This window comes from Phragmites australis, chromosome 3 (genome assembly GCF_958298935.1).
Source record: "Phragmites australis chromosome 3, lpPhrAust1.1, whole genome shotgun sequence".
NCBI classification, from domain to species: Eukaryota; Viridiplantae; Streptophyta; class Magnoliopsida; order Poales; family Poaceae; genus Phragmites; species Phragmites australis.
In genome coordinates, this window is record NC_084923.1 from 2,355,709 (window position 1) to 2,365,305 (window position 9,597).

The window sequence follows — 9,597 nt, forward strand, 5'->3', positions numbered from 1 at the left end:
TTCATCACATGAGCATAGCTGCATCGTGCTTAGCTAACCGACCATGTCGGCGTAGTTACTCGCATCAACGTGATGAGTTGTGCCTATGCTAGGAAAAATAGTAGTAAAAAAAGAGAGCACACTCATATAAATAATATGGTTGCAGTTACTTCTCTATACAAAAGTTCCACAGAAGGCTAGGTTAGTCAAAAGGTACGGGGCCCACTGATACATGCGCTATCCATAGCAGAGCATGGTGCCGTGTTTTTTTTGTTAGAGTCCTCTTGTAGCCATACCATATCCATAGGTACTTAAATTGCTTGGTGTGGGAATATTAGTAACGTATTTATTTACTTGCCATGCAAAAACACAAGTCTATATAGTCTACTGTCTACGTTAGAAAGCACATATAAGATGACATGGATAGCATGTAACCTTCACATGGCTAGAGGATAACTCTTGACTTTTATGGTGCCCATGTGCCCTTGTCCCTGGCTAGCTTATCTTGTTGTCAGAAGCAGACACATTAAATAATGGCAGCCCGACTGGTAACCCTTCTTGCTCATAGATTTTTTCATGCGCGCATGACACAAAGACCACCACGTCTGTCGTATAGCCCTTCCGATTGGGCTAACCATGAATGCAGGACACAAAGTTCTTCCATGGCTCGAGACCACGTGGGTCGTACCAAAGGACACGGAGCACCCAACAGCTGGCGCCATCCGGCTACCACGTGCTCGGGCGACTCCATCTACCACGTGCTCGGGCGCCCCGATGACCGAAGGCCGCCTCCAACTACCGCACTTGGGCCACCCTCTGAGCCGTCTGGTGCACCGCCACGCAGGCCCTGAAGTCCCACTCTGCTCCACGACCGAGGTGCCCCTCCACTCAAACCGCCGAATCCCCACTCTGCTCAACGGCCGGAGCCTCTCTTCTCCGTGGCTTGAGCCCACTACGCACCACCATTGGAGCCGTCCACCTCGTTGCCAGAGCCTCTCTTCTCCGTGGATTGAGCCACTCCGCGTCTTGGCCGAAGCCGCCCATCTCGATGCTAGAGCCTCTCTTCTCTGTGGCTGAAGCCCACTCCACGTCCCGACCGAAGCTATCCACCTCGTCATTGGAGCTCCTCTTATTTGTGGCCGGAGCCATCCACCTCACCGCCGGAGCCTCTCTTCTTCGTGGCCAGAGCCCACTTCATGTCCTGGCTGAAGCCATCTGCCTCGTCTCCAGAGCCTCTCTTCTTCATGGTCGAGCGACTCTTTGCATCTTGGCTGAAGCCATCTACCTCGTCGCCTGAGCCTCTCTTCTCCGTGGCTGGAGCCCACTCCACACCGCCGCTAGAGTCGTCTGCCTCACCGCCAGAGTCCCTCCACTCCTCGATTGAAACCCCTCCACGGCCGAAGCCCCTCCGGATCGCTACCGCGTCGACCTCCTAGCTCACTGCATGCTCAGGCCACCCATGCATCAAGTTCGCGCAAGAGGCCGTCAAGTACTCTAGCTCGCCGCGCAGGAGGTTGAGTTCCGCGCTGAACGCCGACCCACTCGAGGGCTGCTTTCTCATGATGAAGCACCATGCTCTGGTCCACCTCGCCAGAGTCCGCGCCCCACACCGGAGGTAGCCCTCCGACCCTCCGGCCTCTTTGGAGGCTCAGATGAAGCCCCCTACGATGGAGGCCCATCGGGCTCTAGCTCCGCCACGAAGGCCCAAGCAGACCAACCCCTTCAACAGACAACCCACGTAGGAGATGAGGGTCTGCTGGCTTCGAACATAAATCAGATCATCGTGGCAATCCGGAGCATGTGGGTCTTCGACAGCCACGTTTCCACATGCGGGCGCACTGGCTTGCTGTCATGGTCATCTAGGATGGCTTCGCGTGGCCAATCCGTGAAAGGTACGCTCCATTGGTGCCCTCTTCAAGTTCAACACTGCAGTTGGCTTTCGACCCTTACATGACGTACTAAGGGCTCTAGTTTGGCATGCGCTAAGAGTAACCGTCCGACCTAGTCATAAGTTATGCTACAATTAGTTATTCATTGATAACAATAAAGTACAAAACTTAAGTTATACCTTTGCTGAAATAGTGCCCAACAATTAAAAACTTCCGCACGCGGAGATGTCTTCAAAACCTTCGCACGCGGAGATGTTTTGAAAACCTCCGCATGCGAAGAGGCCTATGCACCTGTAGGCATAGCCTCAGTAGCGGTGATGCCTACACACCTGCAAGCATAGCCTCGGTGGCAGTGATGCCTACGCACCTGCAAGCATAGCCTTGGTAGCGGTGATGCCTACGCACCTGCAAGCATAGTCTCGGTAGCGGTGATGCCTACGCACCTAAAGGCATACCCTCAATAGTGTAGAGATATAAAAAACACTCCACACCACGAAGGCATAGCCTCGGTACCATAGAGGTATAAAAAATACTCCGCACCTTGAAGCCATAGCCTCGATAGCATAGAGGTATAAAAACACTCTGCACCTCGAAGGCATAGACTCAATAGCGTAGAGGTATAAAAGCACTCCGCACCTTGAAGGCATAGCCTCAGTAGCGTAGAGGTATAAAAAACACTCCGCACCTTAAAGGTATAGCCTTGGTAGCATAGAGATATAAAAACACTCTGCACCTCGAAGGCACAGCCTTGGTAGCGTCGAAGTATGAAAAATACTCTTCACCTTGAAGCCATAGCCTCGATAGCGTAGAGGTATAAAAACACTCCGCACCTCGAAGGCATAGCCTTGGTAGCGTAGAGGTATAAAAAAACACTCTGCACCTCCAATGCATAGCCTCAGTAGCGTAGAGGTATAAAAAAAATACTCCGCACCTCGAAGACATAGCCTCAATAGCGTAGAGGTATAAAAACACTCCGTACCTCGAAGGCATAGCCTCGGTAGCGTTGAAGTATAAAAAAACATTCTGCACCTCGAAGACATAGCCTTGGTAGCGTAGAGGTATAAAAAAACACTCTGCACCTTGAAGGCATAGCCTCGGTAACGTAGAGGTATAAAATATACTCTGCACCTCGAAGGTGTAGCCTTGGTAGTGTAGTGGTATAAAAAAACACTCCACACCTCGAAGGCATAACCTCGGTAGCGTCGAGGTATAAAAAAACACTTCGCGCCTTGAAGACATAGCCTCGATAGTGTAGAGGTATAAAAACACTCCGCACCTCAAAGGCATAGCCTCGGTAGCATTGAGGTATAAAAAACACTCCGCACCTCGAAGGCATACCATCGGTAGCATAGAGGTATAAAAACACTCCGTCCACGCAGGCATAGCCTTGGTAGTGTCAAAGTATGAGAACCCTCCGCACCTCGATGACATAGCCTCAGTCGCGATGGGGTCCAAATTAGCTTATTGATTAATCCTAAAATTACATACATGCATGCATACATACATATACATACATGTGGCATACATATAGCATCGATAAAACACACCATGGCCGAAAAGCGCGAGGTGGCCTAGGGAGTCAAGGGGTTAAAAGGCTTGGTCAATCCTGCACAAGTTGCAGAATTTTGCTAATCCTGTCAAAATGCACTATTTTTAAAACAATTACAGGAACGAGGCAGAAGTTGAGATCTCGAGAAGTTTGAGTGGGAGTCAGAATATGCTAGCTCTGGCCACCGCTATGAGACTCTGGACGGATCTGCCTCCGTCGAGCCTTACCGTGGCTAACCGCTTAGGGGGTCATAGACTACCCCTAGCTTCGTAGTCAATTCCATCTCTGGCCTCTGCTGCAAGAACTCCATATGGTCCAACCTCCATAGAGCCCCACTATCGACTCTATCTCCGGCCTCCGCTATGAGACTCCGAACGGTCCTACCTCCGTCGAGCCTCACCTGCTTCTACCGCTGAGGGGGTCACGGACTACCCCCCCTCAGCCTCGCCGTCAACTCCATCTCTGACCTCCACTGCGAGACTCTGGATGGTCCTACCTCTGTGGAGCCTCGCCGCTTGTACCACTAAGGGGGTCACAGACTGCCCCCCTCAGCCTTGCCATCGACTCCATCTCTGGCCTCCATCACAAGACTTCGGACGGTCCTACTTCTATCAAGCCTCGCCTCATGTACCGCTGAGGGGGTCATGGACTACCCCCTCAGCCTCGCCGTCGACTCCATCTCCGGCCTCTGCTGCGAGACTTTTGACGGTCCTACCTCCATTGAGCCTCGTCGTGTGTACCACTAAGGGGTTCGTGGACTGCCCCCCTCAGCCTCGCAGTTGACTCCATCTACGACCTCCGCAGTGAGACTCCAGATGGTCCTACCTTCGTCGAGCCTCACCGCGTCCACCGCTGAGGGGGTTGCGGATTGCCCCCTCAGCCTCGCCGTCAACTCCATCTTCGGTCTCCGCCGCGAGACTCCGGGCGGTCCTACCTCTGTTTAGCCTTGTCGTGTGTACCATTGAGGGGATCACGGACTTCCCCCCTCAGCCTCATCGTCAACTCCATCTCTAGCCTCCGCCGCAAGACTCCCAGACGATCCTACCTCTGTTGAGCCTTACCACGTCCACCGCTGAGGGGGTTGTAAACTGGCCTCTCAGCCTCGCTATTGACTCCATCTCCGACCTCCACTGTGAGACTCCAGACGATCCTACCTCCGTGGAGCCTCGCCGCATATACCGCTGAGGGGGTCATGGATTTCCCCCCTCAGCCTTGCCATCGACTCCATCTCCGGCCTCCGCCGTGAGACTCCGGACGGTCCTACCTCCGTCGAGTCTTGCCGCATGTACCGCTAAGGGGATCGCAAACCGTCCCCCTCAGCCTCACCATCGACTCCATCTTCGGCCTCCGCCACGAGACTCCAGACGATCCTACATCCGTCAAGCCTCATTGCTTTTACCGTTCAGGGGGTCGTGGACTACTCCCCTTAGCCTCGCAGTCGATTCCATGTCCAACCTCCGTCACGAGACTCTGAACGGTCCTACCTCCGTAGAGCCTTGCCACGGCTAGCACTAAGGGGTCGAGGATGGCCACCCTCAGCCTCGCTGTCTACCTCGTCTCTGGCCACCACCTTTGCTCCTTGCCAATGATGTTTGCGCTACGACGATAGGGAACTATTTGGGATGGCTTGACTTCAAAAGGGCTAGAGCTAGTTCTATGTATATATCCACTCACCCCTCAGAACCTCAGAATTGGCGGATGAGAGGGTGTTATTGGGGGAGCGCCTCAGCCTAGAGGTATCTTGACGATGTGCCGTGGCATTACTATAGTGATTGTAGTATCTCCGCCTCCACGTCATATGTAAAGAGGTGAAATGTCTAAGATACCTCTTTGTATACATGATTGTAACATAATGTCTTAGGGGCAGAGAGGTAATTTCCCTAGCCCCTCTTTCGCTATAAATAAGGCCTCAAATGGCAGGGAAAGGGCCATCTGAATTTTTTTCCCACACATTGATTCTACTTCTTTCTCGTTCTCTCTTTTCAACACATAGTTTTTCTACAAGTTTGAGCCTCCTAGTTGGAAGAGGCACTGGTTGTGTTCTGTTGGGGGTCATTTTCGTGCCCAAATAGATGCACAGTGTCCAATTTTACACCTCTTCTCGATATGTTCCGTTGCACCGCTAGACTCTTAGATCATCTCCAACCATATTCCTTTCATTTCGTTCTCTTCCCGATTCCCTTTCCCGTTCCTATTCCCTTTATTTTCTCTCATCTCCAACAACTTTCTTTCAAAGGGAATCATAAAGGGAAAGAAGAGAGAATCCTGTCCTGGAAGGAATGACCTTGGGAATACTTTCGTGACGAAAACCGTGAAGGAAAACCGTTGAAACGCTGAAGGGAACGAAAATTCTTTCGCGACGGGAATCTGGACCGTGAAGGGAAACCCTTGGCTATGGTCTTATGGGTCAATCGCCAGATAAACATCTTTACCTTGTTTGGGAGTTTGAGGTGCCATATTCTGTGCCACCTAAATTCATCCTCGTGTGCAGAAGCCCCGGACGACGAAGCATCCCTGTGCATTGCTTGATCCCGCCTCTGTACTGCCAGCTTGTATGCGGATTTAACTGAGAATTTGACCATTGAGTCATAGTGCCACGCTGTAGCCAATCCTCCATATCTTCATCAGTTAGAATCATGAGAATTGCCTCAGCGTCCTCCGGCCAGAAGGTGTCCTTGAGTCCTTGACTACCTGTTCATCCCACCTGCCAGTGCCGGGATCAATAAGCTCCGAGACTCTACTTAGGAGTGAGGCTCCTCTAGCGGTGGCTGGCCGTCTTGGTAACCACGGGTCAGCCCAAATGTTAACAGTGGAGCCATCGCCAATTCGCCAAATGTTTCTTTGGATATGTATGGCCATGAACAAACTTTAATTTGTACAAGTGCTCCCACCTCGTCAACATTGCTTTGCTGATACTGACCTAAGTCATGTTATCGTGATGCAGTTAGGCGCTAAGTTTTTGAAAGAGAAAGGTTTTAACCATGTTCTCTTTTTATCTGCTGATGGGGCTCTTGAATCATATCCTCCTGTGAGATCGCACTCTTTTCATTTATAAGTTCTTCTGTTTCTTTGCGACTCCCCATTTTATGTTTTTGCATTTCTTATTCCATGTATTTATTTGGAATTTGTATGGCACAATTATGCAGGTTGTCCATTTCTATTCCACGTAGTACTTTAATTTAGATATTGAGGAAAGCTAAATGCCAACATTTGTAGTACCATACATTCGTTATTTCTTTCTCTACAAACTGGGATGTGGCATATTATTAGTGTACTGCTGTTCGCTATTTTTTTTTTCTTGCTTTCTTAATTATGATTGGCACAGATATGTATTGGTAATATATGACTGGCATGTAATTTATGGTATATCTGAACTCTTCACATGGTAATGAGCACACGAATCGTTTTATCATTGTATGGTATACTGGAATGCGTGTATTGAGTCTTTATATTTACTACCTTACGAGTTGTGACACGACCTATCAAGAGGCTATCAAGGATAATGTATGTCATTTATTTTTTACTGTGAAGATGGGTATTGCTGATGCTATTGTGTATCTTGTTAGTAGCGGTACAACCTTGCGTGAGAATAGTTTGAAGGAAATTGAAGGTGGAATAGTTTGGAAAGCCAGGTAATTCTCTCTCTGTCTCGTGTGTGTGGCTAGCTAGGTTGTTAGTCAAAGAGAAGTTTTTTCCTTTATTAAATATTCAATAGTATGCAGGCCACACTCGTTGCAAGTAGATCTCTGCACAAACGTAAAGGTGTGTTGGAGGTTACTCATGAGTTGCTTGAAAGATTGGAGGCTCACCTCAGAGCGAGTGCAGAGCTGATGGTCTTTATATAATTCAAGTGTACATGATTATACTGCCTTGGTTGCTAAACTTATTGCACTTTCCATTATCATATAAGGTAACAGCAAACATGAGGGACAATAGTGCAGAAGAAGTGGCAGAGAGAGTTCTTAGCCAAACATTAATATGTGGATTGCAGGTAATAATTAGAAATATTCGAACTAGCAACGAGCATTATCTTGTAAAAAAATGACCATGAATCATACAGATGCAGCTGGTTGGTAGAGCGGTTACCTTATGTTTAGAAATAGAGATGTATTCATCATAAGGGATTAAAATCTTTCCTTCTCTTTCTCTTTCTTGATTGATGAGGCAACTTTTAGCCCTTTGGAGTGAAAGTGATGACTTCTATTAACATTATTCTAATAAGTAATTATATAATTAATATGTAATATCTGTCACATCTCTTGAAGGGCATATTGACATTATTCAAGCTATACAATCAACAAAGTGAAAATGCACATGATTTTATTATTGAAACTGCTGTAGATTGAATTTTAGAGGTTGAATTCATTTATTTCTAATTCATGATTATGATTTCATTTACTCCATCTTGATGTGAACAGGGCCCGACTATAAGTCCCGTCTATAGCAGTCATGATGGCAAGGTTGGTGTGGCAAGTAGTCATGATTATGATTTCATTTACTCCATCTTGATGTGAAAAGTTGATGTACAAGTCTATTCAACAGCTGAGATCTGTAAGACGCTTACCTCTTTCTTTTTGATCACCTCACCCCATATAAGATAGTATATTCTCAAGACAACTTTATAATTTAGTGATTGAAGCAGATGATTAATCTTATCTAATTACCCTAAGAAAAAAAATAGCCTGTTCTGCTTTTCGTCTGCACATAGCACTGTGAATCAACTTGTTCATATTAGAACTTACTTTTAGACCCTATATCATACTTGGTGTGTATACTTCCTGAACCTGTACGGTTCTTGGAGTTAATGATACGTCCAATAGTTATATGTATATCCATGGGCTTTGTACCGCAGATTGGTGGCAGTGGAGTCTCGGTAACCAAGCTGATCTACATATTTGATGAGGAGACAACTAGGTGGCGCAATCTTCTCTTGGAGCTGGGGTTTAACTTGGTGTAAGGTAAGCTTTTGCTCTCAGTTGCAATGCTCTGTTTTTACCTTTTAGCACCGCATTAGTTTGACCTCGCTAAAGTGTCTTTGGTCGTATTTATCACAACTAAAATTTATGAGTTTTTTCTAAAAATTGCTTATCTGAAAAGCTATTTATAGTTTTTAGAAAAACGGTTAGCTTATAAGTTTAATTTTTAGGCTCTTAGCACATCAACTTTTTAAAAAAGCTGATCTCAACTAGTTTATCACTTTTTAGTTTATTTCACCAGAAGTCAACTTATCAGAAAAGCCATAAGCCAACAATAAATTTGGTGTTTGTTTCAGCTTACCTGAAAAGCTTTATAGTTTATTGTATGAGAAATTAATTTATTAAAAAAGTTATAAATCAGCAATAAATTTAGTATTTGTTTCAGCTTATGAGAGAGGCAGACCGGGCCTGCATCTATATGCAGAGCTGTGCCATCGTGTATTGAGCTCAGCTAATTGTACTCCAAGCATCTGTTGTACCTGTTTATTTTTTAATAAAAACATAAAGGAGAAAACCTGCGTCGAGCAGGCTCGAATGCTTGCGGCCTGGGCTTAACATCACACCTCTGGCCATCTGCGCTACGCACATGATATACTTAATTGAACCGTGTTGTTTGGTGTGTTTGTACGGCGACTCCGCTTGCTTGTCTCCGTAGCGAAACTCCAACCCTGCGGAAACTCTCGTGCCCTGCATTATCTTGTTCGTCTAACAAGTTTGATTACATTCGATTACCGGGGAGCTTGCCGGGTTGGTAGTGGGCTCCTTTGAGCGCTCGGTCCATCCGGACTTGAATTAAGGTGCTCATCTTCTTCTTAATGAATTGCCAGAGCTCTTGCCCTAATTTTTTTTTAAGAAAAAACTGGGGAGCTTCGCCGTCTCGTTCCTAGTAGCCAGCAAAGCTAGGCGGTCGGCGCGGTAGGATTTTGCTTGAGCCATGTTTGGCTGGTGAATCCAAGAGCCTGCATCAGATGCACTTTCCAAAGTGTTTCTTCTACAATTTTCGTCTTCATTTACGTCCTTTTGCTCTTCAACGTTCTATTTAGACATGTTGGTAGGCTACCATGGTCAAAGAGACCCGACAACAGGAAGGCAAACAAACTCCTTGTCATTGCTTTTTCTGAACCAAACTTGCTAAGGCTAGACAGCGACGCGTAACACGTGCCAGTTTAGACATGACAGGATACATGGCACACCTCACACAATC

At 47.1% G+C, this 9,597-nt stretch overlaps 1 pseudogene; it reads left to right on the forward strand.

Annotated features, from left to right (window-relative positions):
- Positions 1-4,232: 4,232 nt before the first annotated feature.
- On the forward strand, positions 4,233-8,374 carry LOC133912994 (ATP phosphoribosyltransferase, chloroplastic-like; annotated as a pseudogene).
- The last annotated feature ends 1,223 nt before the right edge of the window (positions 8,375-9,597 follow it).